Source organism: Thermobia domestica, chromosome 11 (genome assembly GCF_964235325.1).
Source record: "Thermobia domestica chromosome 11, izTheDome1.hap1.1, whole genome shotgun sequence".
NCBI classification, from domain to species: Eukaryota; Metazoa; Arthropoda; class Insecta; order Zygentoma; family Lepismatidae; genus Thermobia; species Thermobia domestica.
The window spans coordinates 136,138,550-136,161,480 of NC_137464.1; the positions used below are offsets into that span (position 1 = coordinate 136,138,550).

The 22,931-nt window shown below is 37.9% G+C and overlaps 2 protein-coding genes across 2 annotated transcripts in view; one reads left to right on the plus strand and one right to left on the minus strand.

Annotated features, from left to right (window-relative positions):
* LOC145663668 (uncharacterized) overlaps window positions 1–22,931 on the minus strand; it is a 1,076,255-nt gene that overhangs the window by 893,603 nt on the left and 159,721 nt on the right. The gene's annotated exons all lie outside the window — the stretch shown is intronic.
* Window positions 1–22,931, plus strand: part of LOC145663667 (protein GVQW3-like) — a 61,058-nt gene that overhangs the window by 18,044 nt on the left and 20,083 nt on the right. The gene's annotated exons all lie outside the window — the stretch shown is intronic.

A 22,931-nucleotide genomic window follows, 5' to 3' on the forward strand; every position in this document is an offset into this window, starting at 1 on the left:
ACCATTAAACGAAATCACGATTTTTTATTAATTTCCCGGGTTAAAATGGGATTTACAGGATAATGGCATTTCAATTATTTATCTACTCCTTAATACGAATCGAATGATACCCACCTCGTCCCTGTCGACAACTGGTCCCTATTGCCCAAAATCACGAATTTTTATTAATTTCCGCGGTTAAAATTGGATTTATCGGAAAATGCCATATGAATTATTGATCTACTTCATAATACTATTCGAATGATACCCATCTCGTCCGTGTCGACAACAGGTCCCCATTGCCCAAAATCACGAACTTTATTAATTTCCCGGGTCCAAATTGGATTTTCGGGAAAATGGCATTCCAATTATCGATCTACTCGTTAATACGAACCAAATTATTCCCATCTCGTCCCTGTCGACAACTGGTCCCCACTAAGCAAAATCACGAATTTTTATTAACTTCCCGGGTTAAAATTGGATTTTTGAAAAAGTGGTAAACCAGTTATTGATCTACTCTTTAATACGAATCGAATGATACCCATCTCGTCCGTGTCGACAACAGGTCCCCATTGCCCAAAATCACGAATTTTTATTAAGTTCCTGGGTTAAAAATAGATTTTCGGGAAAATGGCATATCAATTATTGATCTACTCGTTAATACGAATCAAATGATTCCCATCTCTTCCCTGTCGAAAATATATCCCCATTCCCCAGAAACCCGAGTTATTATTAATTTCCCGGGTAAAAATTGGATTTTCGGGAAAATAGCATATCAATTATTGATCTACTCGTTAATACGAAACGAATGATACCCATCTCGTCCCTGTCAACAACTGGTCCCAATTGCCCAAAATCACGAATTTTTTTAATTTACCGCGTTAAAATTGGATTTATCGGAAAATGCCATATGAATTATTGATCTACTTCATAATACTATTCGAATGATACCCATCTCGTCCGTGTCGACAACAGGTCCCCATTGCCCAAAACCACGAATTTTATTAATTTCCCGGGTCTAAATTGGATTTTCGGGAAAATGGCATTCCAATTATTATCTACTCGTTAATACGAATCAAATGATTCCCATCTCGTCCTTGACGACAACTGGTCCCCACTAAACAAAATCACGAATTTTTATTAACTTCCCGGGTTAAAATTGGATTTTTGAAAAAGTGGCAAACCAGTTATTGATCTACTCTTTAATACGAATCGAATGATACCCATCTCGTCCCTGTCAATAACTGGTCCCCATTGCCCAAAATCACGAATTTTTATTAATTTTTCGGTTTAAAATTGGATTTTCGGGAAAATGGCATATCAATTATTGATCTACTCCAGTTCTGTCCAACGTGGTGCCCGCGGGCGCCATGGCGCCCGCCAAGCATTTTCCTGGCGCCCTCTGAAATCGAACTCAAACTACGCAAAATTTCTTGTATTCAACATTAGATTTTCTTTTATTTCTGTTATTTCATTTCGAAAATAGTAACTTGCACTTCTGACTGTTCTGAACTCTGGGAAAAAGCATTCAACAAAATCGAAGAAATAGTTTCACAACAGTTAATTTGAACATTTGTTACTTTACAAATGGATAAGGCTACCGCTACACCATGGCAACCGCGGTAGTTCGCGTGCCTGCTGCTGGCGGCGCTGTCTGTCTTTACCCGATCGTCTTTTGTCATATCGCGCCTTGAAAAATTGCCATTGTGAGAATAGAGTCGCTCTTAGTGCTCTCAACGGGTCGGGTCGGGTCGGGTTGAAGACCGACCCGACCCGACCCGTGACCCGAATTGACTGACCCGACCCGATGACCCGACCCGACCCGACTGACCCGAACCGTGATCCGATCTGATTGACCTGACCCGATAACCCGACCCGAGCTGACCCGGTTGACCCGACCCGACAACCCGACCCGAATAACCCGACCCGACAACCCGACCCGAGCTGACCCGATTGACCCGACCCGACAACCCGACCCGAATAACCCGACCCGACAACCCGACCCGAGCTGACCCGATTGACCCGACCCGACAACCCGACCCGAATAACCCGACCCGACAACCCGAACCGAGCTGACCCGACTGACCCGACCCGACAACCCGACCCGACTGACCCGACCCGACAACCCGACCCGAGTTGACCCGACTGACCCGACCCGACAACCCGACCCGAGTTGACCCGACTGACCCGACCCGACAACCCGACCCGAACTGACCCGATCCGAGTCGGGTCGGGTCAACCCGACCCGTTTGAGAGCACTATGGTCACGACACTGGGTGAACGCCAAAATGCACTCACATTGGGAAACTAGTTTTAAAAGCATAATTTTAGAAAATAAAGCATAAAGCATAATTTAAAATATATAGCACAATTCTTGGAAAGTTCTCTTTAACTGAAAGTTTAACATACTGTGTTAATATTTTTAAAGCCAATATTTACAATGCAAAATCATTGAGAACATAACAATGCAACAATGAAAATCTTATTTTCATTTCTGTTAACTTTTCGGTGAAATCCTTTGATGTGGAGAAAAGAAAAAAGTAAAAGAAAAAATTTTTCTGCCAACAATGAATAGTATGCAAGAACTCCATACTATATTGTTACAGTGACGACGCCAGCTTTAAGTTCTTAGGGGGGCAAAGGAGGGGCAGATACATTTTCGGGGGGGGGCTATTTGCCATACCAAAAATGACATATTTATTACGTTTGACTTATTTTACATTACATTGTGTATTTCGTTGCTGTTTTTATGTTAGATCTATATGATTATAAATTAAACTTATTTCAAATAAAATTTGTAACTAACAAATAAGTAACGTCTGCACATGAAATATTTTTCAATGAAAATTTTGAAGCCTAAACATAAACTGAATTACTTTCGCGTATGCTACAAGTAACACATTCGTCTATATGCTACGTCTCTCTCTCTCTCTCTCTCTCTCTCTCTCTCTCTCTCTCTCGATATATATATAGCCAGAGAGAGAATTTAGGAGGAGCTGCTGAAAATGTCGTAGTCCAATCCAGAAGGAGTGTAGGTACTAGGTAGAAAAATGAAACCTAGTTTAGAAAAACATATCTCTGTATATACAAATATAAAGTTTCATATTAATAATGACATTCTTATTGTTTCTCAGGCCTCTGAAGTGATTATGTGTGCCCAAACAGATAATTTCACGAACATCCAGATCCTTACTGTTATAACATTTTTGTTCCACCAAGGAAAGTCACCGAAGTAAATTAATTAGGAAATCAGTGAAACACCACGGGACTCTCCTCCGTTATATATGGTGGTGAAGAAGTACGTGGCTTATTATAAACGTAGCAATTTCTCAACAAATTATGCTTTACATCCAGGATGATTAAAAGCAATGACTCTTCCTGGAATCATGGATGCAATTTGTGATATTATTCTTGAAAATTGCAGCATTTCAGCCAATGGTGGATATAGCCCGGGGCCGGAGGGCCTAGGCCACCCCAGTTTTTGTGTGACAAAAATAATTTAAGCTATTATTTATATAGTTTTTAAAGTGTATAGTAAACTCACGATATATTTATTATAGTCTGAGGTCTGCACCCCGCTTTCTCAGTTTTTACCTTCTCAGCAAAACTTGTGTCAGAGATTCTGGGCATTTCTTTGGAACTCGTCGGTAGCATAATTCAGAATGGCTTGGGTATGCGCAAGTTCTCGGCATAATGGGTTCCCAAAAAATATGTCAGGAGAATAAAAGGGTAACGGCATTAAGAGAAGTCTTCTCCCAGTTTGACCGTAATGCTGATCAATTTCGCTGACGAATAGTAACCATAGATGAAATATGGTTGTACCACTATGATCCTGAATCGGAACAACAGTCAATGGAGTAATAGCACTCATTTCTCCATCGCCCCAAAAAGTTCAAGACACAGAAGTAGGTTGAGAAACTGTTTGGAACATTCTTCTGGTATAAGTATGGAGTGGTAGACTACCTCCTCAATGGTCAGATATTTAATCCAGAATCTATACATTACTTACAAAACTGAAAGAAAAATTCAAAGTTCAACGCTGCGGAAAATGAAAAGAAAGGAATTCTGTTCCTTCAGGAGAATACACCTGTCCATCAAGCCCCTGCGAACATAACTGACATTGCATAATCTAGGATTTCAATGTCTAGATCATCATTCTTATTCCGCAGATTTAGCTCCGTCTAACTATTACGTGTACTTATTTCTCAAACTTAAATAACACTTGAAAGACGCCATTTTAGATCTGCTAGGGGTAGTGCTACGAACAGGGGTGCGAGGAAATCTTCAAATTTTTTAACTTTTCTGCAAAAGCTGGAGCACTGTACAAGGTAGTATATTGACTCTCGGGGGAAGAGAAGAAGAAGTAAAACTTCACCAATCCACGTGCACTCCTTCTGGGTTGGGCTACGAATTTTTCAGCAGTTCCTAGTCAATATGGTAGACGTCACGTCAGTACTTTGAAACAAAATAAGTAAAGGAGCACTAGTATAAACCAATTACTAACTAAAGATCAGCACTCTGACAATACGTTTTATTGGGAATCAATTTAATTCCATAAATTTATTATCATTTGCAGGAAGGGAAAACACAACTCTTTTTATCTCCTTCAAAAAATTAAGCCCTGGTAGTTGCAAACTAAGCTGTTATAAGCACATCCTCGGAATATTGGAAGCCGAGAATAATGTTTCAGAAAAAAGAAGTTTTAAATAAAACAAAATATGAAACTGAAAACTTCAAACCTGGATAAATACAAACAAGTTACGTAACTGATTTTACCTTTCTTTTGTTTCCAATCGAAGTTGATCCAATGAGAAGAAAACAAGTCGACCAAATCTACTATTGTTCGCTAGGCACAATTATTAAAAATCATAAGAAAGAAGTATAACTAAAATTTACCTCAAAAGGGGCTAAATTAGAAAACAGAAATATGCGTGCATACCCAGACGCTCAAAGAAGAAAGCTTGAGAATTAATCTGCCACATAGTAAATTCATGGAAAGTAGACTACAATTTGTCAATGAGATTGGTTATGATACTGATATAAAATACTACGTGAAGAATGTTTAAAGATTGTACGAGTCTGGAGGGGCAGTCTAAGTGGCAGTCAGGGGGCAAAAGTAGCTACTATGGGGGCGCTCGCCTCCCTTGCCCCCTTCTGTCGTCGTCACTGTATTGTTATGTTTACTTTTTGAACTTAAGCACTTTCTGTACTTTTTGGTGGCATTTTTACTTTCCCTTTCTGTATATATGTACCTGTAAGGCGCACACAAATGATAGAAAAAATTTATTCGAGCAAAGCACATCTCTTTACAATGAATTAAGTAGAAAGTTCATTAAATATGAGAGAAACTAGTTGCAAAAAAATATCAATAAATAGATCAAGATATTTAGAATATTTAATGTATAATAAATATACATTATACACGATTAATGTAAAATAATCATTGAAATTAACAATAAAGCATAATTTAAAAAAAGCATAATTAAACAAGAAATAAAGCATAATGTGGGTTGCTCTAACAATTAAGTTGTATGAAGACGAGAAGAAAACGAAAGCTGGTTCCTTAACGAATTTCGTTGATCTTCTTTGTGTCTACAAAAACACATTCCTAGAAACCTACAAGCTAGGTATCATCTCTGTGATTATATCAGTTTCTAGTGCTACATGTGAAAGGTCATTCTCTTCTTTGAAAAGATTAAAGACTTGTATACGCAAGTCAATGACTCATGATAATGACTGACATCATGATAATGGCTGGTTGAAAAACTAAGTGTTACTTTATATTGAGAAGAAAATTGCTAAATCGTTAGATCTTTAACAAGTTGTGGATATGTTTGCTGCTGCCCACACGAATAGAAAGATCCTCTTCAAGTAGAGACATGAACCTATAAGTTATTTTCTTTACCTGTAAAAGTGTATTTGCTTCCACTTAAGTCAACCAGCTACACATATTTTAAACGCCATGATTAAATAACTATTTACTTATATTAGAAATCAATTGCATTAATGAATCCTAGTTGTCTGAGGTACTAAATTCTTATATTTTCACTGTTTTTCAAAGAGTAAAATCATGAACAATAAAGATGGAAACATTCACCTTAAATATACACACACACACATATATATATATATATATATATATATATTGGAGATGTCCCCCTCAAAATCCTCTTGGGCCCTTCATTGTCCCCCCCCCTGAAAAAAACTCTAGCTACGCTACTGGACACCATGCACCAGAGATGAATTCTCTACCACTGAACCACCGCGGCCCTGCTTGGGCTTGGTCGTCCATATCCAATATCTCTTTTGGCGTTGCTTAAACTTCTAGTTTTCTTCTAAATCCAGACTCCATATTGGCGTAGATATTAATATTACAGTCGATTGGTAAAATCAATCTTCCACATTTAAAAATTAAAGTATACACAAGTAGAAAAATAAGCATTTATCATAAAAACACTAGCTGCAAGTGTTCAAAATAGATTTATGGTTTCTATAAAATCAATTGAAAATTGCTTTTTTTAATTAGGCAGCTAGTGAAAAACAGCAGCTTTCGACTCCAGCCGAGTTTAAACTCAACCTAAACTCAGTTGACCAAAGTGAACTGACCCGACTAACCCGACCCGACAACCCGACCCGATAACCCGACCCGACAACCCGACCCGATAACCCGACCCGATAACCCGACCCGACAACCCGACCCGACCTGACCCGATTGACCCGACCCGACAACCCGACCCGAATAACCCGACCCGACAACCCGACCCGAGCTGACCCGATTGACCCGACCCGACAACCCGACCCGAATAACCCGACCCGACAACCCGACCCGAGCTGACCCGATTGACCCGACCCGACAACCCGACCCGAATAACCCGACCCGACAACCCGACCCGAGCTGACCCGACTGACCCGACCCGACAACCCGACCCGAGTAGCCTGACCCGACAACCCGACCCGAACTGACCCGACTGACCCGACCCGATAACCCGACCCGAGTTGACCTGACCCGACCCGACCCGTAACCCGACCCGAGCTGACCCGACCCGACTCGGGTCGGGTCGGGTCACGGGTCGGGTCGGGTCAACCCGACCCGTTTGAGAGCACTAGTCGCTCTTTCTTGGGCAATACTCTTTGTGTGAACTCGTGTGTGTTGCGAAAAGTTGCAACTGTACTCGTGACTCCTTTTATTCGATGAAACATCATGGTTGCTAGATTTAGCTTTCTTGGCAGATATCACTTTCAAATTAAATGAGTTAAATCTAGAATTGCAAGGGAAAGGCCATAACATTTTAGCCATGATAAGTACAGTTAATGCTTTTCAAAAGAAAATGAAGCTGTGGATTACTCACTTAAACAGGAATTTCCTTTCTCACTTTCCAAACTTCAAATCTATGGTGGAAAAGGTAAATTGTGTTGGTTGTGATCTTTCAAAATTTTCAAAGCATTTGGAAATTCTTATTCTTGAGTTTCGGAACAGATTTGCCCAGTTTGTAGCATTCGAACCAGTGGTTCTGTTCATCAATAATCCATTTGTCTCTGTTGATGTTGTTCATCTTGGTAGTAGGATATGTGAAGTGTTTGGAAATTATAATCTTGAAGATTTAGAACTTGAAATCCTAACTATTCAAGAAGATAAAGTTTTGAAATCTTCCTATGCAACTTGTACTAATATATGGATTCTAACAGACAGAGTAAAATACCCCCTCTGAGCAGAGTTGCTAAAAAAAATTATTCCTGCTTTGGCTCAACTTATATTTGCGAAGTCGCATTTTCTGCCATCAACATGATCAAAAATAAGTACCGAACCTCCTTGACACCCTCTCACCTGGATGACGCAATAAGGGCAGCCTGTTCCAGCTACACACCAATTTCCTTCAACTGGCAGCAAACGTGCACTAGGTATGTATCAATTTTCAAAATAATAATAATAATAATAGTAATGATGATAATATTAATAACAAATAAATAATGAGTAGTAGTTGTTGTACTAGTAGCAGTAGGCTTATTTCTATAGTAGTTTTGTATTTTTCGAAAGGCGCCCGCACGTCGGAAAACAGGAGCCAGTTACGCCCGATAAAGTGAAAACGTTGGACAGCGCTGATCTACTCGTTAATACGAATCAAATGATTCCCATCTCGTCCCTGTCGACAACTGATCCCCATTGCCCAAAATCACGAATTTTTCTTAATTTCCCGGGTTAAAATTGGATTTTCGGGAAAATAGCATATCAATTATTGATCTATTCTTTAATACGAATCAAATGATTCCCATCTCGTCCCTGTCGACAACTGATCCCCATTGCCGAAAATCACGAATTTTTATTAATTTCCCGGGTTAAAATTGGATTTTCGGGAAAATGGCATATGAATTATTGATCTACTATTTAATACGAATCAAATGATTCCCATCTCGTCCCTGTCGACAAATGGTCCCCATTGCCCAAAAAAACGAATTTTTATTAATTTCCGCGGTTAAAATTGAATTTGTCGCAAAATGCCATATGAATTATTGATCTACTTCATAATACTATTCGAATGATACCCATCTCGTCCGTGTCGACAACTGGTCCCCACTAAGCAAAATCACGAATTTTTATTAACTTCCCGGGTTAAAATTGGATTTTCGAAAAAGTGGCAAACCAGTTATTGATCTACTTGTTAATACGAATCGAATGATACCCATCTCGTCCCTGTCGACAACTGGTCCCCATTGCCCAAAATCACGAATTTTTATTAATTTCCCGGGTTAAAATTAGATTTTCGGGAAAATGGCATATCAATTATTGATCTACTCGCTAATACGAATCAAATGATTCCCATCTTCTCCCTGTCGAGAACAGGTCCCCATTGCCCAAAATCACGAATTTTTATTAATTTCCCGGGTTAAAATTGGTTTTTGGGGAAAATGGCATATCAATTATTGATCTACTCGTTAATACGAATCGAATGACACCCATCTCGTCCCTGTCGACAACTGGTCCCCATTGCCCAAAATCACGAATTTTACTATTTTCCCGGGTTAAAATTGGATTTTCGGAAAAATGGCGTATCAATTATTGATCTACTCTTTAATACAAATCAAATGAGTCCCATCTCGTCCCTGTCGACAAATGGTCACCATTAAACGAAATCACGATTTTTTATTAATTTCCCGGGTTAAAATGGGATTTACAGGATAATGGCATTTCAATTATTTATCTACTCCTTAATACGAATCGAATGATACCCACCTCGTCCCTGTCGACAACTGGTCCCTATTGCCCAAAACCACGAATTTTTATTATTTTCCGCGGTTAAAATTGGATTTATCGGAAAATGCCATATGAATTATTGATCTACTTCATAATACTATTCGAATGATACCCATCTCGTCCGTGTCGACAACAGGTCCCCATTGCCCAAAATCACGAATTTTATTAATTTCCCGGGTAAAAATTTGATTTTCGGGAAAATAGCATATCAATTATTGATCTACTCGTTAATACGAATCGAATGATACCCATCTCGTCCCTGTCAACAACTGGTCCCAATTGCCCAAAATCACGACTTTTTATTAATTTACCGGGTTAAAATTGGATTTCGGGAAATTGCATTTCAATTATTGAATTACTTGTCAATACGAATTGAATGACACCCCTCTCGTCCCTGTCGACCACTGGTCCCCATTGCCCAAAATAACGAATTTTACTATTTTCCCGGGTTAAAATTGGATTTTCGGAAAAATGGCGTAACAATTATTGATCTATTCTTTAATACAAATCAAATGAGTCCCATCTCGTCCCTGTGAATAACTGGTCCCCCTTGCCCAAAATCACGAATTTTTATTAATTTTCCGTGTTAAAATTGGATTTTCGGGAAAATGGCATATCAATTATTGATCTACTCGTTAATACGAATCATATGATTCCCATCTCTTCCCTGTCGAAAATATATCCCCATTCCCCAGAACGCCGAGTTATTATTAATTTCCCGGGATAAAATTGGATTTCGGGAAATTGCATTTCAATTATTGAATTACTTGTCAATACGAATCGAATGACACCCATCTTGTCCCTGTCGACAACTGGTCCCCATTGCCCAAAATAAGAATTTTACTATTTTCCCGGGTTAAAATTGGATTTTCAGAAAAATGGCGTATCAGTTATTGATCTACCCTTTAATACAAATCAAATGAGTCCCATCTCGTCCCTGTCGACAAATGGTCACCATTAAACGAAATCACGAATTTTTATTAATTTCCCGGGTTAAAATGGGATTTAAAGGATAATGGCATTTCAATTATTTATCTACTCCTTAATACGAATCGAATGATACCCACCTCGTCCCTGTCGACAACTGGTCCCTATTGCCCAAAATCACGAATTTTTATTAATTTCCGCGGTTAAAATTGGATTTATCGGAAAATGCCATATGAATTATTGATCTACTTCATAATACTATTCGAATGATACCCATCTCGTCCGTGTCGACAACAGGTCCCCATTGCCCAAAATCACGAACTTTATTAATTTCCCGGGTCCAAATTGGATTTTCGGGAAAATGGCATTCCAATTATCGATCTACTCGTTAATACGAACCAAATTATTCCCATCTCGTCCCTGTCGACAACTGGTCCCCACTAAGCAAAATCACGAATTTTTATTAACTTCCCGGGTTAAAATTGGATTTTTGAAAAAGTGGTAAACCAGTTATTGATCTACTCTTTAATACGAATCGAATGATACCCATCTCGTCCGTGTCGACAACAGGTCCCCATTGCCCAAAATCACGAATTTTTATTAAGTTCCTGGGTTAAAAATAGATTTTCGGGAAAATGGCATATCAATTATTGATCTACTCGTTAATACGAATCAAATGATTCCCATCTCTTCCCTGTCGAAAATATATCCCCATTCCCCAGAAACCCGAGTTATTATTAATTTCCCGGGTAAAAATTGGATTTTCGGGAAAATAGCATATCAATTATTGATCTACTCGTTAATACGAAACGAATGATACCCATCTCGTCCCTGTCAACAACTGGTCCCAATTGCCCAAAATCACGAATTTTTTTAATTTACCGCGTTAAAATTGGATTTCGGGAAATTGCATTTCAATTATTGAATTACTTGTCAATACGAATTGAATGACACCCCTCTAGTCCCTGTCGACCACTGGTCCCCATTGCCCCAAATAACGAATTTTACTATTTTCCCGGGTTAAAATTGGATTTTCGGAAAAATGGCGTATCAATAATTGATCTATTCTTTAATACAAATCAAATGAGTCCCATCTCGTCCCTGTCGACAAATGGCCACCATTACCCGAAATCACGAATTTTTATTAACTTCCCGGGTTAAAATGGAACTTACAGGATAATGGCATTTCAATTATTTATCTACTCCTTAATACGAATCGAAAGATACCCATCTCGTCTCTGTCGAACATGGTCCCTATTGCCAAAAATCACGAATTTTTATTAATTTCCGCGGTTAAAATTGGATTTATCGAAAAATGCCATATGAATTATTGATCTACTTCATAATAATATTCGAATGATACCCATCTCGTCCGTGTCGACAACAGGTCCTCATTGCCCAAAACCACGAATTTTATTAATTTCCCGGGTCTAAATTGGATTTTCGGGAAAATGGCATTCCAATTATTATCTACTCGTTAATACGAATCAAATGATTCCCATCTCGTCCTTGACGACAACTGGTCCCCACTAAACAAAATCACGAATTTTTATTAACTTCCCGGGTTAAAATTGGATTTTTGAAGAAGTGGCAAACCAGTTATTGATCTACTCTTTAATACGAATCGAATGATACCCATCTCGTCCCTGTGAATAACTGGTCCCCATTGCCCAAAATCACGAATTTTTATTAATTTTCCGTGTTAAAATTGGATTTTCGGGAAAATGGCATATCAATTATTGATCTACTCGTTAATACGAATCATATGATTCCCATCTCTTCCCTGTCGAAAATATATCCCCATTGCCCAGAACGCCGAGTTATTATTAATTTCCCGGGATAAAATTGGATTTCGGGAAATTGCATTTCAATTATTGAATTACTTGTCAATACGAATCGAATGACACCCATCTTGTCTCTGTCGACAACTGGTCCCCATTGCCCAAAATAAGAATTTTACTATTTTCCCGGGTTAAAATTGGATTTTCAGAAAAATGGCGTATCAGTTATTGATCTACTCTTTAATACAAATCAAATGAGTCCCATCTCGTCCCTGTCGACAAATGGTCACCATTACCCGAAATCACGAATTTTTATTAATTTCCCGGGTTAAAATGGGATTTACAGGATAATGGCATTTCAATTATTTATCTACTCCTTAATACGAATCGAATGATACCCACCCCGTCCCTGTCGACCACTGGTCCTTATTGCCCAAAATCACGAATTTATATTAATTTCCGCGGTTAAAATTGGATTTATCGGAAAATGCCATATGAATTATTGATCTACTTCATAATAATATTCGAATGATACCCATCTCGTCCGTGTTGAAAACAGGTCCCCATTGCCCAAAATCACGAATTTTATTAATTTCTCGGGTCTAAATTGGATTTTCGGGAAAATGGCATTCCAATTATTGATCTACTCGTTAATACGAATCAAATGATTCCCATCTCATCCCTGTCGACAACTGGTCCCCACTGCCCAAAATCTCGAATTTTTATTAACTTCCCGGGTTAAAATTGGATTTTCGAAAAAGTGGCAAACCAGTTATTGATCTACTTGTTAATACGAATCGAATGATACCCATCTCGTCCCTGTCGACAACTGGTCCCCATTGCCCAAAATCACGAATTTTTATTAATTTCCCGGTTTAAAATTGGATTTTCGGGAAAATAGCATATCAATTATTGATCTACTCGTTAATACGAATCGAATGACACCCATCTCGTCCCTGGCAACAACTGGTCCCAATTGCCCAAAATCACGAATTTTTATTAATTTTCCGGGTTAAAATAGGATTTCGGGAAATTGCATTTCAATTATTGAATTACTTGTCAATACGAATCGAATGACACCCATCTTGTCCCTGTCGACAACTGGTCCCCATTGCCCAAAATAAGAATTTTACTATTTTCCCGGGTTAAAATTGGATTTTCAGAAAAATGGCGTATCACTTGATGATCTACTCTTTAATACAAATCAAATGAGTCCCATCTCGTCCCTGTCGACAAATGGTCACCATTACCCGAAATCACGAATTTTTATTAATTTCCCGGGATAAAAAGGGATTTACAGGATAATGGCATTTCAATTATTTATCTACCCCTTAATACGAATCGAATGATACCCACCTCGTCTGTGTCGACAACTGGTCCCTATTGCCCAAAATCACGAATTTATATTAATTTCCGTGGTTAAAATTGGATTTATCGGAAAATGCCATATGAATTATTGATCTACTTCATAATAATATTCGAATGATACCCATCTCGTCCGTGTTGAAAACAGGTCCCCATTGCCCAAAATCACGAATTTTACTAATTTCTCGGGTCTAAATTGGATTTTCGGGAAAATGGCATTCCAATTATTGATCTACTCGTTAATACGAATCAAATGATTCCCATCTCATCCCTGTCGACAACTGGTCCCCACTGCCCAAAATTTCGAATTTTTATTAACTTCCCGGGTTAAAATTGGATTTTCGAAAAAGTGGCAAACCAGTTATTGATCTACTTGTTAATACGAATCGAATGATACCCATCTCGTCCCTGTCGACAACTGGTCCCCATTGCCCAAAATCACGAATTTTTAATAATTTCCCGGGTTAAAATTAGATTTTTGGGAAAATGGCATATCAATTATTGATCTACTCGTTAATACGAATCAAATGATTCCCATCTCGTCCCTGTCAACAACTGGTCAGAATTGCCCAAAATCACGAATTTTTATTAATTTCCCGGTTTAAAATTGGATTTTCGGGAAAATAGCATATCAATTATTGATCTACTCGTTAATATGAATCAAATGATTTCCATCTCTTCCCTGTCGAAAATATATCCCGATTCTCCAGAACCTCGAGTTATTATTAATTTCCCGGGTAAAAATTGGATTTTCGGGAAAATAGCATATCAATTATTGATCTACTCGTTAATACAAATCGAATGATACCCATCTCGTCCCTGTCAACAACTGGTCAGAATTGCCCAAAATCACGAATTTTTATTAATTTTCCGGGTTAAAATTGGATTTCGGGAAATTGCATTTCAATTATTGAATTACTTGTCAATCCGAATCAAATGACACTCATCTCGTTCCTGTCGACAATTGGTCCCCATTGCCCAAAATCACAAATTTTACTATTTTCCCGGGTTAAAATTGGATTTTCGGAAAAATGGCGTATCAATTATTGATCTATTCTTTAATACAAATCAGATGAGTCCCATCTCGTCCCTGTCGACAAATGTTCACCATTACCCGAAGTCACGAATTTTTATTAATTTCCCGGGATCAAAAGGGATTTACAGGATAAAGGCATTTCAATTATTTATCTACTCCTTAATCTGAATCGAATGATGCGCACCTCGTCCCTTCGACAACTGGTCCCTATTGCCCAAAATCACGAATTTTTATTAATTTCCGCGGTTAAAATTGGATTTATCGGAAAATGCCATATGAATTATTGATCTACTTCATAATACTATACGAATGATACCCATCTCGTCCGTGTCGACAACAGGTCCCCGTTGCCCAAAATCACGAATTATTATAATTTCCCGGGTTAAAATTGGATTTTCGGGAAAATGGCATTCCAATTATTGATCTACTCGTTAATACGAATCAAATGATTCCCATCTCGTCCCTGTCGACAACTGGTCCCCACTAAGCAAAATCACGAATTTTTATTAACTTCCCGGGTTAAAATTGGATTTTCGAAAAAGTGGCAAACCAATTATTGATCTACTTGTTAATACGAATCGAATGATACCCATCTCGTCCCTGTCGACAACTGGTCCCCATTGCCCAAAATCACGAATTTTTATTAACTTCCCGGGTTAAAATTAGATTTTCGGGAAAATGGCATATCAATTATTGATCTACTTGTTAATACGAATCAAATGATTCCCATCTCCTCCCTGTCGAGAACAGGACCCCATTGCCCCAAATCACGAATTTTTATTAATTTCCCGGGTTAAAATTGGTTTTTGGGGAAAATAGCATATCAATTATTGATCTACTCGTTAATACGAATTGAATGACACCCATCTCGTCCCTGTCGACAACTGGTCCTCTCTAAGCAAAATCACGAATTTTACTATTTTCCGGGGTTAAAATTGGATTTTCGGAAAAATTGCGTATCAATTATTGATCTACTCTTTAATACAAAACAAATGAGTCCCATCTCGTCCCTGTCGACAAATGGTCACCATTAAACGAAATCACGATTTTTTATTAATTTCCCTGGTTAAAATGGGATTTACAGGATAATGGCATTTCAATTATTTATCTACTCCTTAATACGAATCGAATGATAGCCACCTCGTCCCTGTCGACAACTGGTCCCTATTGCCCAAAATCACGAATTTTTATTAATTTCCGCGGTTAAAATTGGATTTATCGGAAAATGCCATATGAATTATTGATCTACTTCATAATACTATTCGAATGATACACATCTCGTCCGTGTCGACAACAGGTCCCCATTGCCCAAAATCACGAATTTTATTAATTTCCCGGGTCCAAATTGGATTTTCGGGAAAATGGCATTCCAATTATCGATCTACTCGTTAATACGAATCAAATGATTCCCATCTCGTCCCTGTCGACAACTGGTCCCCACTAAGCAAAATCACGAATTTTTATTAACTTCCCGGGTTAAAATTGGATTTTCGAAAAAGTGGCAAACCAGATATTGATCTACTTGTTAATACGAATCGAATGATACCCATCTCGTCCCTGTCGACAACTGGTCCCCATTGCTCAAAATCACGAATTTTTATTAAGTTCCTGGGTTAAAAATAGATTTTCGGGAAAATTGCATATCAATTATTGATCTACTCGTTAATACGAATCAAATGATTCCCATCTCTTCCCTGTCGAAAATATATCCCCATTCCCCAGAACACCGAGTTATTATTAATTTCCCGGGTAAAAAATGGATTTTCGGGAAAATAGCATATCAATTATTGATCTACTCGTAAATACGAATCGAATGATACCCATCTCGTCCCTGTCCACAACTGGTCCCAATTGCCCAAAATCACGACTTTTTATTAATTTACCGGGTTAAAATTGGATTTCGGGAAATTGCATTTCAATTATTGAATTAGTTGTCAATACGAATTGAATGACACCCCTCTCTTCCCTGTCGACCACTGGTCCCCATTGCCCGAAATCACGAATTTTACTATTTTCCCGGGTTAAAATTGGATTTTCGGAAAAATGGCGTATCAATTATTGATCTATTCTTTAATACAAATCAAATGAGTCCCATCTCGTCCCTGTCGACAAATGGCCACCATTACCCGAAATCACGAATTTTTATTAACTTCCTGGGTTAAAATGGAACTTACAGGATAATGGCATTTCAATTATTTATCTACTCCTTAATACGAATCGAATGATACCCACCTCGTCTGTGTCGACAACTGGTCCCTATTGCCCAAAATCACGAATTTTTATTAATTTCCGCGGTTAAAATTGGATTTATCGAAAAATGCCATATGAATTATTGATCTACTTCATAATACTATTCGAATGATACCCATCTCGTCCGTGTCGACAACAGGTCCCCATTGCCCAAAACCACGAATTTTATTAATTTCCCGGTTCTAAATTGGATTTTCGGGAAAATGGCATTTCAATTATTATCTACTCGTTAATACGAATCAAATGATTCCCATCTCGTCCTTGACGACAACTCGTCCCCACTAAACGAAATCACGAATTTTTATTAACTTCCCGGGTTAGAATTGGATTTTTGAAAAAGTGGCAAACCAGTTATTGATCTACTCTTTAATACGAATCGAATGATACCCATCTCGTCCCTGTGAATAACTGGTCCCCATTGCCCAAAATCACGAATTTTTATTAATTTTCCGTGTTAAAATTGGATTTTCGGGAAAATGGCATATCAATTATTGATCTACTCGTTAATACGAATCATATGATTCCCATCTCTTCCCTGTCGAAAATATATCCCCATTCCCCAGAACGCCGAGTTATTATTCATTTCCCGGGATAAAATTGGATTTCGGGAAATTGCATTTCAATTATTGAATTACTTGTCAATACGAATCGAATGACACCCATCTCGTCCCTGTCGACAACTGGTCCCCATTGCCCAAAATAAGAATTTTACTATTTTCCCGGGTTAAAATTGGATTTTCAGAAAATGGCGTATCAGTTATTGATCTACTCTTTAATACAAATCAAATGAGTCCCATCTCGTCCCTGTCGACAAATGGTCACCATTACCCGAAATCACGAATTTTTATTAATTTCCCGGGCTAAAATGGGATTTACAGGATAAAAGCATTTCAATTATTTATCTACTCCTTAATACGAATCGAATGATACCCACCTCGTCCCTGTCGACCACTGGTCCTTATTGCCCAAAATCACGATTTTTTATTAATTTCCGTGGTTAAAATTGGATTTATCGGAAAATGCCATATGAATTATTGATCTACTTCATAATAATATTCGAATGATACCCATCTCGTCCGTATTGAAAACAGGTCCCCATTGCCCAAACTCACGAATTTTATTAATTTTTCGGGTCTAGATTGGATTTTCGGGAAAATGGCATTCTTATTATTGATCTACTCGTTAATACGAATCGAATGATACCCATCTCGTCCCTGTCGACAACTGGTCCCCATTGCCCAAAATCACGAATTTTTATTAATTTCCCTGTTTAAAATTGGATTTTCGGGAAAATAGCATATCAATTATTGATCTACTCGTTAATACGAATCGAATGACACCCATCTCGTCCCTGGCAACAACTGGTCCCAATTGCCCAAAATCGCGAATTTTTATTAATTTTCCGGGTTAAAATAGGATTTCGGGAAATTGCATTTCAATTATTGAATTACTTGTCAATACGAATCGAATGACACCCATCATGTCCCTGTCGACAACTGGTCCCCATTGCCCAAAATAAGAATTTTACTATTTTCCCGGGTTAAAATTGAATTTTCAGAAAAACGGCGTATCAGTTATTGATCTACTCTTTAATACAAATCAAATGAGTCCCATCTCGTCCCTGTTGACAAATGGTCACCATTACCCGAAATCACGAATTTTTATTAATTTCCCGGATAAAATGGGATTTACAGGATAATGGCATTTCAATTATTTATTCTACCCCTTAATACGAATCGAATGATACCCACCTCGTCTGTGTCGACAACTGGTCCCTAATGCCCAAAATCACGAATTTTTATTAATTTCCGCGGTTAAAATTGGATTTATCGGAAAATGCCATATGAATTATTGATCTACTTCATAATACTATTCGAATGACACCCATCTTGTTCGTGTCGACAACAGGTCCCCATTGCCCAAAATCACGAATTTTACTATTTTCCCGGTTAAAATTAGATTTTCGGGAAAATGGCATATCAATTATTGATCTACTCGTTAATACGAATCAAATGATGTCTATCTCTTCCCTGTCGGAAATATATCCCGATTCTCCAGAACCTCGAGTTATTATTAATTTCCCGGATAAAAATTGGATTTTCGGGAAAATAGCATATCAATTCTTGATCTACTCGTTAATACGAATCGAATGATACCCATCTCGTCCCTGTCAACAACAGGTCAGAATTGCCCAAAATCACGAATTTTTATTAATTTTCCGGGTTAAAATTGGATTTCGGGAAATTGCATTTCAATTTTTGAATTACTTGTCAATCCGAATTAAATGACACTCATCTCGTCCCTGTCGACAATTGGTCCCCATTGCCCAAAATCACAAATTTTAGTATTTCCCCGGTTTAAAATTGGATTTTCGGAAAAATGGCGTATCAATTATTGATCTACTCTTTAATACAAATCAAATGAGTCCCATCTCGTCCCTGTCGACAAATGTTCACCATTACCCGAAGTCACGAATTTTATTAATTTCCCGGGTTAAAATTGGATTTCGGAAAAATGGCGTATCAATTATTGATCTACTCGTTAATACGAATCAAATGATTCCCATCTCGTCCCTGTCGACAAATGGTCACCATTAAACGAAATCACGATTTTTTATTAATTTCCCGGGTTAAAATGGGATTTACAGGATAATGGCATTTCAATTATTTATCTACTCCTTAATACGAATCGAATGATACCCACCTCGTCCCTGTCGACAACTGTTCCCTATTGCCAAAAATCACGAATTTTTATTAATTTTCGCGGTTAAAATTGGATTTATCGGAAAATGCCATATGAATTATTGATCTACTTCATAATACTATTCGAATGATACCCATCTCGTCCGTGTCGACAACAGGTCCCCATTGCCCAAAATCAGGAATTTTATTAATTTCCAGGGTCCAAATTGGATTTTCGGGAAATGGCATTCCAATTATCGATCTACTCGTTAATACGAACCAAATTATTCCCATCTCGTCCCTGTCGACAACTGGTCCCCACTAAGCAAAATCACGAATTTTTATTAACTTCCCGGGTTAAAATTGGATTTTTGAAAAAGTGGTAAACCAGTTATTGATCTACTCTTTAATACGAATCGAATGATACCCATCTCGTCCGTGTCGACAACAGGTCCCCATTGCCCAAAACAACGAATTTTTATTAAGTTCCTAGGTTAAAAATAGATTTTCGGGAAAATGGCATATCAATTATTGATCTACTCGTTAATTTGAATCAAATGATTCCCATCTCTTTCCTGTCGAAAATATATCCCCATTCCCCAGAAACCCGAGTTATTATTAATTTCCCGGGTAAAAATTGGATTTTCGGGAAAATAGCATATCAATTATTGATCTACTCGTTAATACGAATCAAATGATTCCCATCTCGTCCTTGACGACAACTGGTCCCCACTAAACAAAATTACGAATTTTTATTAACTTCCCGGGTTAAAATTGGATTTTTGAAAAAGTGGCAAACCAGTTATTGATCTACTCTTTAATACGAATCGAATGATACCCATCTCGTTTCTGGGAATAACTGGTCCCCATTGCCTAAAATCACGAATTTTTATTAATTTTCCGTGTTAAAATTAGATTTTCAGGAAAATGGCATATCAATTATTGATCTACTCGTTAATACGAATCATATGATTCCCATCTCTTCCCTGTCGAAAATATATCCCCATTCCCCAGAACGCCGAGTTATTATTAATTTCCCGGGATAAAATTGGATTTCGGGAAATTGCATTTCAATTATTGAATTACTTGTCAATACGAATCGAATGACACCCATCTTGTCCCTGTCGACAACTGGTCCCCATTGCCCAAAATAAGAATTTTACTATTTTCCCGGGTTAAAATTGGATTTTCAGAAAAATGTCGTATCAGTTATTGATCTACTCTTTAATACAAATCAAATGAGTCCCATCTCGTCCCTGTCGACAAATGGTCACCATTAAACGAAATCACGATTTTTTATTAATTTCCCGGGTTAAATGGGGTTTACAGGATAATGGCATTTCAATTATTTATCTACTCCTTAATACGAATCGAATGATACCCACCTCGTCCCTGTCGACAACTGGTCCCTATTGCCCAAAATCACGAATTTTTATTAATTTCCGCGATTAAAATTGTATTTATCGGAAAATGCCATATGAATTATTGATCTACTTCATAATACTATTCGAATGATACCTATCTCGTCCGTGTCGACAACAGGTCCCCATTGCCCAAAATCACGAATTTTATTAATTTCCCGGGTCCAAATTGGATTTTCGGGAAAATGGCATTCCAATTATCGATCTACTCGTTAATACGAACCAAATAATTCCCATCTCGTCCCTGTCGACAACTGGTCCCCCACTAAGCAAAATCACGAATTTTTATTAACTTCCCGGGTTAAAATTGGGTTTTTGAAAAAGTGGTAAACCAGTTATTGATCTACTCTTTAATACGAATCGAATGATACCCATCTCGTCCGTGTCGACAACAGGGTCCCCATTGCCCAAAATCACGAATTTTATTAAGTTCCTGGGTTAAAAATAGATTTTCGGGAAAATGGCATATCAATTATTGATCTACTCGTTAATACGAATCAAATGATTCCCATCTCTTTCCTGTCGAAAATATATCCCCATTCCCCAGAAACCCGAGTTATTATTAATTTCCCGGGTAAAAAATTGGATTTTCGGGAAAATAGCATATCAATTATTGATCTACTCGTTAATACGAATCGAATGATACCCATCTCGTCCGTGTCGACAACAGGTCCTCATTGCCCAAAACCACGAATTTTATTATTTTCCCGGGTCTAAATTGGATTTTCGGGAAAATGGCATTCCAAATATTATCTACTCGTTAATACGAATCAAATGATTCCCATCTCGTCCTTGACGACAACTGGTCCCCACTAAACAAAATCACGAAATTTTATTAACTTCCCGGGTTAAAATTGGATTTTTGAAAAAGTGGCAAACCAGTTATTGATCTACTCTTTAATACGAATCGAATGATACCCATCTCGTCCCTGTGAATAACTGGTCCCCATTGCCCAAAATCACGAATTTTTATTAATTTTCCGTGTTAAAATTGGATTTTCGGGAAAATGGCATATCAATTATTGATCTACTCGTTAATACGAATCATATGATTCCCATCTCTTCCCTGTCGAAAATATATCCCCATTCCCCAGAACGCCGAGTTATTAATAATTTCCCGGGATAAAATTGGATTTCGGGAAATTGCATTTCAATTATTGAATTACTTGTCAATACGAATCGAAAGACACCCATCTTGTCCCTGTCGACAACTGGTCCCCATTGCCCAAAATAACGAATTTTACTATTTTCCCCGGGTTAAAATTAGATTTCGGAAAAATGGCATTTCAATTATTTATCTACTCCTTAATACGAATCGAATGATACCCACCCCGTCCCTGTCGACCACTGGTCCTTATTGCCCAAAATCACGAATTTATATTAATTTCCGTGGTTAAAATTGGATTTATCGGAAAATGCCATATGAATTATTGATCTACTTCATAATAATATTCGAATGATACCCATCTCGTCCGTGCTGAAAACAGGTCCCCATTGCCCAAAATCACGAATTTTATTAATTTCTCGGGTCTAAATTGGATTTCGGGAAAATGGCATTCCAATTATTGATCTACTCGTTAATACGAATCAGATGATTCCCATCTCATCCCTGTCGACAACTGGTCCCCACTGCCCAAAATCTCGAATTTTTATTAACTTCCCGGGTTAAAATTGGATTTTCGAAAAAGTGGCAAACCAGTTATTGATCTACTTGTTAATATGAATCGAATGATACCCATCTCGTCCCTGTCGACAACTGGTCCCCATTGCCCAAAATCACGAATTTTTATTAATTTCCCGGTTTAAAATTGGATTTTCGGGAAAATAGCATATCAATTATTGATCTACTCGTTAATACGAATCAAATGATTCCCATCTCCTCCCTGTCAACAACTGGTCCCAATTGCCCAAAATCACGAATTTTTATTAATTTACCGGGTTAAAATTGGATTTCGGGAAATTGCATTTCAATTATTGAATTACTTGTCAATATGAATTGAATGACACCCCTCTCGTCCCTGTCGACCACTGGTCCTCATTGCCCAAAATAACGAATTTTACTATTTTCCCGGGTTAAAATTGGATTTTCGGAAAAATGGCGTCACAATTATTGATCTATTCTTTAATACAAATCAAATGAGTCCCATCACGTCCCTGTCGACAAATGGCCACCATTACCCGAAATCACGAATTTTTATTAACTTCCCGGGTTAAAAGGGAACTTACAGGATAATGGCAATT